Source organism: Sciurus carolinensis, chromosome 8, assembly GCF_902686445.1.
Source record: "Sciurus carolinensis chromosome 8, mSciCar1.2, whole genome shotgun sequence".
Classification (NCBI taxonomy): Eukaryota; Metazoa; Chordata; class Mammalia; order Rodentia; family Sciuridae; genus Sciurus; species Sciurus carolinensis.
The window spans coordinates 108,901,935-108,913,144 of NC_062220.1; positions in this window are offsets into that span (position 1 = coordinate 108,901,935).

Sequence of the window (11,210 nt, forward strand, 5' to 3'; positions counted from 1 at the left end):
GAGAAGGTCATCCCTCAATGGCACATCAACTTCACAATTTACTACTGACGAGTTAAATGATTTCTTAGAGTTCTAGTTCCTTTATCTGTAAATTGGAGATAATTCCAGAGACAGAGCTGCCTTGTTTTTGTGTTGTAGTTAACTTTTTCACTGCTGTGGTCAGAAAACCTGACAAGAACTACACAGAAAAACAAAAGTTTATTTGGGGGTCATGGATTTGGAGGTCTCAGTTCATAGATGACCAACAATTCCCTGGGGGGTGAGGTGAGGCAGAAACATCTTGGCAGAAGAATGTGGTGGAGGAAAGCAGCTCAGGATATGATGATCAGGAAGGAGGGGGAGAGAGAGAAAGAGAGAGAGAGAGAAAACAGTTCACCAAATATATACCCCCAGGGCACACCTGCCCATCTCTTCCAGCCATACCCTACCTGGCCTACAGTTACCACTCAGGAAATCCCTATCAGGGCATTAATTCACTGATTAGTTTAAGGTTCTCATAACCCAATCCTTTTACCTCTAAACTTTCTTACGCTGTCTCACACGTGAGCTTTTAAAGGACACCTAGTTTCTAAACCATAACATTCTGTTTATATAAATTTTATTCTCAAAAGTGAATGTAAACTTAAGAACAGTGTTGGCATAATTGAAATTCTGGGGTCAAACAATTCATTGGTGTGAAGGATTGTTATGTGCATTGTAGAATGTTTAACAGTATTCCTGACCCTAGGGCTCCCTAGTTGTGACAACTAAAAGTGTCTACAAATTTTCAAATACCCTCTGGTGGAAAAATAGCCTCTCCTCATGTTGTTTGTTAGAACACATATTTCAAAAACCAACAAGATTAAGGGGAAAAGATGATTTTTGAGCAAGAGTTTTTAAGAACACAAAGACAAATGTTTTGACTACAGGATTTCTGTCATAAGGGTACTTTGAATTGTGGTTAGTATAGTTAATCCTTGGAATCCCTGCAAGATTGGCTCTAAGATGTCCCCAGTGGACACCAACATTCATGGATGTTCAAGCTCCAGGCATAGAATGGCACAGTGTTTGCATAGAACCTATGCATGTCCTCATACGCACCTTAACTCATCTCTAGATCACTTGTAAGATCAGATGTGATGTAAGTGCTGTGTGAATAGCAATTATATTTTGTCTAGACAATACTGACAAAATAAGTCTGTACGTGTTCAGTGCAGATGCAACTTGTTTTTTTGTGAATATTTTCAGTCTATATTGGATGAATCTATGGAGGAAGAATATGCAACCCACAGAAAATAAGGGTTGACTATATGTCAATATAAAATAGAATATCTTTGAATAAACAATTTAAAATCCCATATAACTTTGAGAAAGAAAATGCCTTCTCTTTTCCTGACAACACCAGTACCATATTTATTGGAGGCTTCTTTTTTAAAAAGCATTTTTTAAAATTCTTCTTTTAAATTGTTCTAATTAGTTATACATGATAGTAGAATGCATTTATGTATTTTGATAAATCATACATAATTGGAGTCTCGTAGGCTGGGGAGATAGCTCAGTTGGTAGAGTGTTTGTCTCCCAAGTACAAGACCCTGGGTTCAATCCCCAGTACCACACACACACACACACACACACACACACACAAACAAAAAAACAAAAAAACAAAAATAACCGCCCCCCCCCAAAACCATGTGTGCCCCTGCTTTACATAAATGGAGTCTAATTTCTCATTTTTCTAATTGTATATGTCGTAGCAGAGACTTCTTATCCCCTGTCCCAGAAAAGGACTGTGTGTCTAGGACAGAAACTTTTTCTTATAGTGTTACCAACAGTCATTGCAGTATTACCTTTTGTTATTTGATGCTGTTAACAGCTAAACACAGCCACACACATACTACTACTTGTGTTCTTTAATTCCTCTTATTGTAACAAACTCAAGGGATGAACAATCATGTGTGATAAAACCTTCATGGCTCCCCTCTGTTTGTTAGGCGGCCTCTTCTTCTATCACTTCCCACCAGTATGGGCTCCTATGCTGAACTCTGCCTCATCCTGTGATCTGGATGTCCATTACCTACTTCAGCAAACATGGTATTTCTAAAGTGCAATCCTTTGCTAGTCCTATGGTTACAAATCTTCCACGACTGCTCTTTGCCCTCTCTGTGAAGCCCCCATTTTTGGGGAATGGCATAGAAAACCCTTCATGGCTTATATTTAAGCACATCTTTTATCACTTCTTGCTTCAAAATAGATGTTTTATCTAGCCAGGACTACTGCTGATATTCTACATATGGTCTTTTACCTTTTGGAAAACTATTCTTTCTATCTGGAAGTGTGTATCTTTCTCTCTTCTCCTCCCCTTACTCCTTCTCTAATTCTTGCTCCTTTTTTAGGTGTCAGCGTACATGTCACTTCCTTTAAAAAAACTTTTTTTTTTCCCCCCAGTGATATAGTGTAGACCCAAAAAGAATTTCCTAAAAGAAAAAAATCATAGCGAGTACCACAAGAGAACAGATCACAGAAGTAAAAGAAGTTGAGACGTTTAACAGGGTGTATTTGTGGGGGGAGATAACAGATGAGGTTAGTAATGATGGAAAGGCTGCTCTAAAGAGCAAATCCAAGAAAGAATGTACTGAATTTGTTAATTAGAGGTATTAGCAGCAGCCTTTTCAGAAGGACAGGTTAGAGGGAGCTCATATGACAGAGGATTAATGTAGGATTAGCAATTGAGGAATGATCTTTAGTATGAGCAGACTGTCTTAGTCTGTTTAGGCTGCAATAACAAATTCTCTATCCAGGCAATTATAAATAGTGAAAATGTGTTGTTCACTGTTCCAGATGCTGGGAGGTCCAAGCTCAAGGTGCTCTCCTATTTGATGACAGGTGAGGATCTTCTTCCAAGATGGTATCTTCTGTGTGTCCTCATGTGGTAAAAAGGAAGCACGGCTCCCTTCATCCTCTTGCACAAGGGCACTAATCTCATTCATGAGGATGTAGCTCTTCCTCATGACAGTATTAAAGTTACCACGTCTTAATACTACTACTTTAGGAGTTAGGTTTCAATACGATTTTTTTTTGGTGGTGGGGCACGAATATTCAGAGCACAGAAATGATTTTCATGAATTTTACATAAGAAGGTGAGGAAAGGGATACAAATTCAAGGAAGTAGTGTAGAAAAGACAAGGAGGAAGAATAGAAGATTATGAGGTTGATGGAGATGGAGAGAGGTGAATGATGTCAAGGCAAGTCAGAGACAATCATTGTTTCTGGTTTTATTATGAACTTGTCTTACTATTTTGTAGCTATTGACTAATGGGTGAGGTTCACAGAACTTACATAATTTACATAAATAATAGAGAAATGAGAGAGAGGTTAACAATCAAACCCACTTAAAGAAATAAATAAATGCAAGTCAACCAGAGATAGGATGAGGTAAGACTTGATTCTGCACCATCCCTGATTCTGCATTGGCCAAGAGCCTTGGATTCTTCACTCCTCCTGTTTCATCCTCCTGAGTAGCCGGGACTATGTGTGTATGCCACTGTCCAGTTAAACTGCATATGTTTTACAGTAAGAATTCCACATACTTCCTCAGGCATGGCAGGCCTCCTTTTAGCAGGCTCTGGGTGTCTCTGACAGAGATGGGGAGCAGTGGACCAATATTTTTTCCATCATCCCATTGCATATAGTACTCACGAGGAAGAATGAACCTAGCCATCTAAAGAATACATTTTACCAGTTAGATAGGCAGGCCAAAAGTTTATGATATTATTGCAGTCTAGTCTACCAAAACTAAGGCAGTCAATCAAGTGGCCCAAATGGAAGGGTTGGGGGAAAGACTGCAGGCATTCAAGCCCAGTCTTTGTTCAACCTGGGCTCCAAACCCAATAGTCTTCCCTCATCCAAGGTTTCAATTACCTACAGAAATGATCCAAAGATATAAAATGGAAATTTTCAGGAATAAACAGTTCATAAATTTTAAATTTCAGTCTGTTCTGAGTAGCATGATGAAATCTCATGCTGTCCTGCTCTATCTCACCCAGGATGTGAATTATCCTTTGTTCTACTTTCCCTCCCTGATAACCACTTGCCTCTTAGTCATGTAGTGGACTTCTTAATCATCAGATCAACTGTTGTGGCAGTACAGTGCTTTTGTTCAAATAACCCTATTTTCTTAAAAATGACCCTGAAGTGTAAGAGGAGTAATATTGGTAATTCACTTATGTTAGAGAGAAACCAGAAAGTACTTCCCTTAAGTATCATCTCACATCATCACAAAAGGAAAAGGGCAAGTATAGTATAATAAGATCTTTCAAGAGAGAGAGAGAGAGAGAGAGAGAGAGAGAGAGAGAGAGAGAGAGAGACCACTTTCATATAACTTTTTATTACAGCATATTATCATAATAGTTCTATTTTATTATTAGTTATTGTTGCTTTAATCAACTTTGTGTTACTGTGATAGAAAGAACTGACAAGATCAACTTAAAGAGGAAGAAAAGTTTATTTTGGGCTCATGGTTTCAGAGGTTCAGTCCGTAGATGGACAACATCATAGCTCTGGGCCTGAGATGAGGCAGAACAAAATGGCAGAAGGGTGTGGTGGAGGAAAGCAGCCCAGGATATGGCAACCAGAAAGCAGAGAAAGAACTCCTCTCACCGGGAGGGGGGAATATATATATATATCTCCAAAGGTATGAATGACCCTAGTGACCTACTTCTTCCAGCTGCACCCTACCTGCCTATAGTTACCACCTAGTTAATCCTTATGAGTGGATTAATCAACTGATTAAATTACACCTTTTATAATGTAATCAATTCACCTCTGAACATTCTTGCATTGTCTCATATCTAGGGAAACTCATATCTAAAACCATAACAGTTGTCAATCTCTTACTGTGCCTAATTTATAAATTAAACTTTATCCTAGTTATGCATGTACAGGAAACAGTAGCACATGTAGTATTTGGTGCTCTATCAGTGGTTTTAGACATTCATCCAGGGTCTTAGATTATATACCACATAGATTGGGGGAACTAGCTTACATCAGGAAAGACCTTGGGATTAGTTTTAGGATTGCTCACCTGTTTCAGCTCTAGGGACCCTATCCAATTTGCTCCTTACCCTTGCCAAATATCTCTAGGGTCAGTCCCTTCTGAGTCCCACTCAATTTGGCTGCCTATTCTCGTAACAATGGCTTCTGGTCTCTAGTTTCTAAGCCCATTGCCACCCAGGGAAACTAATTACCATGGTGAACAGTCAGGCCACCGGTAGGATGTCATATTTTTATCTCTTAATCCTGCAGAACTCCTCTTTCTCCAACATGCTGCTGTTGTCTCCCTAGTCCTTCCTTCATGTTGCAGAGTTGGGGAAGCATAAAGGACAGACATTAAAAACAAAAACAAAAAATCCAAGGCAGAACTCCTTTATTTCTTTTTCCGAAATAAATAACTCCTTTATTTCTTTTATAGTATCTCATCTTATTTAATGTGATCATTCTCAGTCCAAATTATAGTCCCCCAACCTAACAACTAGTGCCCTTCCTCCCCTAGCGGCTGGATCTCAGATTTTGAATTAAAAAAAAAAATATTAGGCAAAAGTACATTCATATAAATTGATTCATATCCCTCATAAAATCACAGAACTCCTTCGCTGGTCTAATGCCTTAAGATTTCAGTTTCACATCTAGGTTTGGGTTTTTATGGACACCCAATGGCAAAGTTGTATTGTCCTGGGTATAAGTGATTACGGGGATTTGTATCTTGTCTCTGGAACAGGTCTCTGGACTAGGTACCTCTACTCAGGTAGAGGCCTGGGAGCAATAAAAGCTGGAAATTTCCTTTCAAGATAGGTGCCACATGAGAGGCAAACACAGGACTGTCAATTAACTTGGGAAGCTGCATCAAACAGGGGAGGAAGAGTTGGCTCTGCCTGTAAGGTAGCATGGTGGATTTGGAGGTAGGGGGACTGAGAGTTAAATGACAGGGATTTCTTACTATGGCTTAGGTACAAATACTTTTCTCTGAGGGCCATATGGCAACCAGGACCTTGGTTCCCTCTTATAAAACTGGTGTGCATAAAGCCAGGTAAATGGAACCCCTGTTACCAGGAGGGAATACTGGGGAATGGAGCCAGCATTCCTCAACATGCAGGAGCCATGCTTTCTGTTTGTCAGGTTGTCCTGGGGCTTGGTCACATGGAGTACCAGATCTTGTGATGGAATAAAAAACAGCCTTCTGAAACGGCAGAGGGACTGCCTCTCTGGGAAAGGGGCATCAGGTGCATGAAGCCCACACTTCAGCAAAAAGGATAAAGAGAAGAAAGGAACCCATGTGTGTTTCTTCCAACAAGGTATCTTGGGGTTTTGTGCTGGAGAGTCTGCGATGGGCCAGGTGCTCAGGAACTGAGAGAACTTCTTATGAATGCCTGGTGCCTGATTCTTATTTCAAGGCAGGCTTTATGAGATACTTTAATATCCTCTGTTTCTAAGATTTTCCTTTGCCATGTTTGTCTGGTTCTTTAACCTTCTGCTTTTTGTTGATTCCAACTCCCCACTCATTCTTTCTCCAGAAACTTCTATCAAGATGAATATGACCTGAATTTCTGAGTTTACCCACGGGTTTCTGCCCTTCAAACTGTGCAATAAAATAGCTCAGAATAATTAATTTATAAATTCAGAAATTTTGTTCTCAAGGCTGGAAGGTTGAAGATTAAGGCACTGGCAGGTGCAGTGTCTGGTGAGGGCACAGTCTTCATGGATGGTGACTTCTGTGTCCTCACATGGTAGAAGGGGTGAACATGCTCCCTTAGGCCTCTTTTACAAGGTCACTGATTGCATTCATGCAATCTCTTAAATGAGTTGATTAACTTAACCACAGTTGGAGGTTACGTTTCAACCTTTGAATATTGAGGAGACACAAACATTAAGACTTAGCACTTACTGTGTTCCCTGACATTTGTTCTATTGCTATAGTTTGGATCTGAAATGTCCTCAAAAGGCCCACATTTTAAGACTTGGACCCCAGTCCACCCTCTTGAGAGATGGTAGAACCTTTATGAGGTGGGGCATAGTGGGGGAAAGGTAGGTCCCTCAGTTGTGCCAGCTGTATTTACTACCACTACTTTCATGTTCTCACAGAGCCTGAAATCTTCCACAACTGTACTTTATTACTCAAATTTTGTCTGTGGTCTCCTTTGCTTAATGCTATTCAGTCTTATTGTCTGCCTGCTCAAAATGTTGCTGATGTCTCTCTCTTTATTTGATTTTCCAAAAGGAATCTTCAAAATGCCAAAGTCACCTGCCCTGTGCTACCAATGTGGGTATCTAACTGTTTGTTTTAATCAGCTATTTTGTCGCTGTGACAAAGAGACCTGACAAGAACAATTTTAGAGGAGGAAAAGTTTATTTGCACTCATGGTTTCAGAGTTCTCAGTTCATAGATGAACTACTCCATGGCTCTGAACCCAAGGTGAGGCAGAACGTCAAGGCAGAAGGGTGTGGTAGAGGGAAGTAGATCAGGACATGAAAACCAGAAAACGGAGACAGCTTTGTTCACCAGGGAAAAAATCTAAACCCCAAAGACATGCCTCCAGTGACCTACTTCCTCCAGCCACACCTTACTTGTCTATGGTTACTACCCAGTTAATTCGTATTAGTGGATTAAGGTATCGAGTAGGTTATACCTCTCCTAACAGAATCATTTCACCACCGAATGTTCTTGCATTGCTTCATGCATATGCTTTTGGGGGACACCTAATATCTAAACCATAGCACCATTCAAACAGAGATAGTAAGAAAAGTGCTCATTTTCATTTTCATTTACCTGCCCTTTGCTGTAAGCCCCTGAGCTTAAGAGCTTGACCAGATATTATGGTGTTAGTGTGGGGGACTCTCAGTGAGAACACTTTTTCCCTCCAAGGCTGCTCCATCTGTTCTTTTTTATTTTGGAAATTTTCAATTATATCCAGTTTTTAAATTTTATTTATTTATTTTTTTAATTTGGGTTTTAATTTGCATTTTGATTCATTGTACACAAATGGGGTACAACTTTTCATTTCTATGGTTGTGTACATTGTAGATTTATACCGTTCGTGTAATTATACAGGTACATAGGGTAATGATGTCTGTTCTATCCCATCATCTTTCATACCCCGCCTTCTTCTCCTTCTCATCTCCTTCTACCAAATCTAAAGTTCCTAAATTCTTCTCCTACTCCCCACCCCTCCACTCCCATTATCTATCATCATCCACTTATTTGAGAACACATTCAGTCTTTGGTTTTTCAGGCTTGGCTTATTTCACTTAGCATGATATTCTCCAATTCCATCCATTTATCTACAAATGCCACAATATTATTTTTGTTAATGACTGAATAATATTCCATTGTGTATATATACCACAGTTTCTTTATCCATTCATCAATTGAAGGGCATCTCAGTTGGTTCCACAATCTAGCTATTGTGAATTGAGTTGCTGTAAACATTGATGTGGCTATGTTACTGTAGTATGCTGTTTTTAAGTCCTCCTCCATAAAAACTGAGGAGTGGGATGACTGGGTCAAATGGTGGGTTCATTCCAAGTTTTCTGAGGAATCTCCAAACTGCTTTCCAGAGTGGCTACAACAATTTGCAACTCTACCAGCAATGTACAAATGTGCCTTTTTCCCACATCCACACCAACATCTATTATTGTTTGTGTTCTTGATAATAGCCATTCTAATTAGAGTAAGATGAAATCTTAGAGTTGTTTTAATTTGAATTTCTCTAATTACTAGAGATGTTGAACACTTTTTCATATGTTTATTAATCACCTGTATATCTTCTTCTGGAGACAAACCCACATAAGTACAGTCACCTCATACTAGACAAAGGAGCCAAAAACATACAATGGAGAAAAGATAGCCTGGTCAACAAATGGTGCTGGGAAAATTTGAAATCCATATGTAATAAAATGAAATTAAACCTCTATCTCTCACCCTGCACAAAACTCAATTCAAGATAGATCAAGGACCTAGGAATTATACCAGAGACCCTACACCAAATAGAAGAAAAAGTAGGCCTGAATCTTCATCATGTTGATTTAGGACCAGACTTCCTTAACAAGACCTCCCAAAGAACAAGAAGTCAAAGCAAGAATCAATAAATGGGATGGATTCAAACTAAAAAGCTTTATCACAGAAAAGAATACAATCAATAATATGAAAAGAGAGCCTACAGAGTGGGAGAAAATCTTCCACACACACTTCAGATAGAGCACTAATCTCCAACATTTATAAAGAACTTACAAAACTTTACACCAAAAATACAAAGAACCCAATCAATAAATGGGCCAAGGAACTGGACGACACTTTACAGAAGAACATAACCAGTTTTGATCATTACTAATGTCTTGCTATTTTTTTCAGATATCCCCTATGATTTTTACTAGAACATGTCAGGCATCTATCATTTCACCAATCAGTACTTTACTAGGAGTCTGTTATAGATAGTAACTTCTAAGTACCATGATCACCTCTAGTGATTTCTTACTATTATTTCCCTTCCACTCTGTGTTCTGTTTTCTCTTTGTCCTACACAATCTTCCCCCATGTGGTGTGTTGGAATAAGGTCTCCCCATGGCAGTTAGAGGGCTCTTTGGACTCTTTATTCTTGTCCATGTGTAGGAGGAGCCAGAGGCTTGCTCAGATGCCAATTCCTTTCCATTAGCACAAGAGGTTTCTCTAGTGGGACTGTGTCCCCATTGCAGCAGGAGGCACGAGGGCTGCTGCTCTCTCTTATGGACATTGACATAGGTCAGTGGGTTCAGATGGTGTCAATCAGATTCTCCAAAATCAGGTTCCTATTGCTTTTTCATGTGACAGTATTAGTCATCATGGATTTATGGGTAGATGGATTCTTTATGTCATTAGGAGTTTCAAAAAGGTGACCTTTCAAATTCTGCATTTCACCCGACATTTATGACGTGGAGCTTCTACATAAATGATTTTCCTCTACAAATGTTTGGTTACCTTGAAATGCAGATTTTCCAGGAGATGCAAGACTATGGCTTGATTGTAATAATGAATGGATGTCCTAGCAAACTCTAACAATAAACAGAGTTTTTTGTTTGTTTGTTTGTTTTTATGTGGATTTTGGTTGTGTTTTTTTTTTTTTCCAGTATGACATTTATATAATAGATATGTTTCCATATATGTGGTTATTATTATTTTGGCAGGTTCAGACTCTCTCTTTTGATCGCCTTCAATGTGATTTCCCAGTTTTTTTTATATGACCCCTATAGCATTTGATAACTTCTTGCCTTCTAGTATAGTAATATCCCTCAGGATATGTTGTAAAGCAAAGAAGGGTGCAGAATCCTCCCCTTCCCATAGGTGTCTCACTTCTGTGGATGCAAAGTATATTCACAGAAGATAAAATCAGGGCATCAGGGGTTGCACATGAATGCTGGCTTGTCATTGCTTCCAGACATTTCCATAGACACAGCCGGGAAATATGCAGAGAAGGGGAAGAATCAGGAGTTCTACTATTTCCAATTCAAACCTAGCATCACAGGATTTTACTTGACCTCTTTGATTTTATACTTGAATCTGCTTCCATTTGAATATTGGTTTCCAATGGCAATTGATAAAATTACTTGTTTGCTTTGCTGACCCACATGCACATTTTTATTACAAAATATAAATATACCAACATTATTACTAACAATAAAGCTGGTAGATGTAGTTTAAGGGTTCCTCACTTGTGGTTCATCATATAACTATATTATATTCTGCCAAGATTTCCCAGGGAAAATCATGTGTTTTCAAATTGCTTGAAATAATTCTACACAGTATGGTCATATGGTCATAACACCAACCTGAACTATAGTTAGCTTCCATTTGTTTTCCCATTTTTAGAAATTAAAAAAAAAATATATATATTTAGTTTTATTTTTTGGCATTTGTAAAATACTTTCAAGATTCTGAAGTGAAAACTAAAATGAGGATTGCTTAGAAATCTGGCTTTCTTCTCTGTTCTCTTCCTCTGTTCTACTACCCTAAAAAAAAAAAAAAATCTTCTTCTGATTTGCTTTGAGTTATCTTCCTAAAGTTTTTGAGTACACAACATATGTGTATGTTTGCTTTGGTTTGGATCTCACACGTCCCCCAAAGATCAAGTGCTAAAGTCTTGGTTGCCAGTTGGTGGCACTGGCGGGAGGTGGTGGCACTCTGAGCTCTCACCGTGTGTCCACGTTTC